Here is a 2,111-nt window from a genome sequence, read left to right as displayed (position 1 = left end):
CCCGGCGTGTCTACGGCTCAGCAAAGCTAATAGCGGAGCTACTGCAAGGGAATTTTGGTGCTAGCCATCAGTTTATCCTTTACATAAACTTATCTCATGGATGCTTACCCAGATAGCAAACTGACTCCAGAACGGATCCGCCCCGGAAGTGTCACAAGCTCCGGAACGGATGCGCAAAACGGGGTCCGGAATGGAGTCCACTTGCACAGTGCAGCGGATCCAGAAGAACAAATAAGGATTGCGGATCCGGACCAGATCTGGGGCAGACCCGCCCTGTATCCACTGATAAAGCAGCTGATCCGCCACGTATCCGAGCAGGACCCGTTTATAAAGAAGGTGATCCGCCAAGGATCCGATCTGGTCATTCTGTTTGGATACCTTTCAGATCCCTCATTTAAAACTAGTATTCTGGCCAAAACTAGCTAAAGAAATATTTCAAATCTAATGGACCGACATTGGATAGACTGCTCTATAATATTTAATATGCCTGCCTTTATTAATAAAACATGATGAAATCATTCAAAACTTGTAAATCTAAATTCAGCCATTTTAGCCAGTAACAATTATTTATGTATACAATTAATAGGTATTACAGAAAATGAAATGCAACCATAAATTGTCCAAAGATTATTTTTTATTTAATGAAAAATAACCCTTTTTTAATGTAGCTCAAGAAACATTTATTCTTATTAATGTTGCACTGCTTATTTTTGTGTGGAAACTGGGTTTTTTGAAGATGAATAAAAACAAAAATAAATAAAACATTAACTATTTAAAGTAGTAAACTTTATCTCAACTGTTACTACTTAACTGTTAAACGAACACTTCAAAACACAGAAGTTAACTGTGAAACACCGAAACGCTACTGTTGGGTGCTGACAGTGGGACGGCTCCTTGAGTTTCCCCTATCTGCTGCCAAGTTGAACCACCGTATTACGTGTTTTGTAATGTCATCATCAGTGGCGGCACGGGAGACATGGCTCTTTCTCACAGCACCTGTGATACACAAGCAAATTTTCATTAAACAAATTCATGAAATCACATAGGAGATACCAGTTTTTTTTAAAGGATACACATAACCACTGTCTTTAAAACAAGAGTGTACAATCTGACATTTATAGGTACACTATGTAACGTTTGGAGCTCTAGCCGTTAATAAACAGAACTGCATGTGAGTTGTGAACCTCCGTGTTCTTTTTAAGTCTGTAGGCAAAGTTTACATACGTACCTTAAAGATGAAATTCTCCAAAAACAGACCAGTGGCACTTGAATGAGCTGTAAACTGCAAGAGAACACACACGCACAGTAACTTAATATGATTTAATATCTTAATATGACATGAAATAATTAGTCTACCAAGAACTAAAGTTTACTGATACAAGTGGGTTTGTAAACTACGAAGTAGTTTACAAACCTAAAAACGTTTAACTTTAAATTATTGGTATGAATCTTTTGAAATTGCACATTTATTACACGTTAAAAGCTGCAGTGTGGACCATTATTAGTATTTGACAAAATAGCTGGCTAAATCAAGTTTAAAACAGTATCAAATCTTACTTTACTCGGTTGTTTGGAAAAGATATACTGCAAAATACTGCAAGACCAGTGGCACTTGAATGAGCTGTAAGCTGCAAAATAACACACACACAACAGAACACACATGCGCGCACACACACACAACAGAACACAGTATCTTAATATGATTTAATATGATATGAAAATGATCTGAAACAACATTACATGGGGAGGTGGAGAATATATGTCAAAATATTAACAAAAGACTCAAACTATACCAGAAATTCAGTGTAAAAAACAGGTAACGTTAACGTTAGGCCTAACATCAGTTTATCTCGCCTGCTATTTTACTGGGAAGGGGAGAAAACATGCGCTCAGGATTGGATTAAAATCCGATTGAATCACCCCTCCTCATAGAAAGATAAAGACATTCTGTCCAAAAAGCTTTTACTCAAAAAGTTATTTACCAAATTAATTTTACTCAACGCTAATGACAATGTGCTGAAACTTGGCTTGCAAAAATCACTTCAGAATTAAAAACATCCCTTACAGAAAAGACACATGAATTTCACATGTTTTTCGCATGTGATCACATG

General features: G+C 36.9%; 1 long non-coding RNA gene across 1 annotated transcript; it reads right to left on the bottom strand.

Annotated features, from left to right (window-relative positions):
* Nucleotides 1–775: 775 nt before the first annotated feature.
* LOC130561187 (uncharacterized) lies at nt 776–1,581 on the bottom strand. Its single transcript, XR_008963791.1, has 3 exons — nt 1,558–1,581; nt 1,229–1,282; nt 776–996 (listed from the first exon to the last, which is right to left on the bottom strand). It is a non-coding gene; the product is annotated as an uncharacterized LOC130561187 (long non-coding RNA).
* Between the last annotated feature and the right edge of the window lie 530 nt (nt 1,582–2,111).

The sequence above is a fragment of the Triplophysa rosa genome, linkage group LG11 (genome assembly GCF_024868665.1).
Source record: "Triplophysa rosa linkage group LG11, Trosa_1v2, whole genome shotgun sequence".
In the NCBI taxonomy this organism is placed as follows: domain Eukaryota; kingdom Metazoa; phylum Chordata; class Actinopteri; order Cypriniformes; family Nemacheilidae; genus Triplophysa; species Triplophysa rosa.
This window is presented reverse-complemented; position numbering and strand designations above follow the sequence as displayed.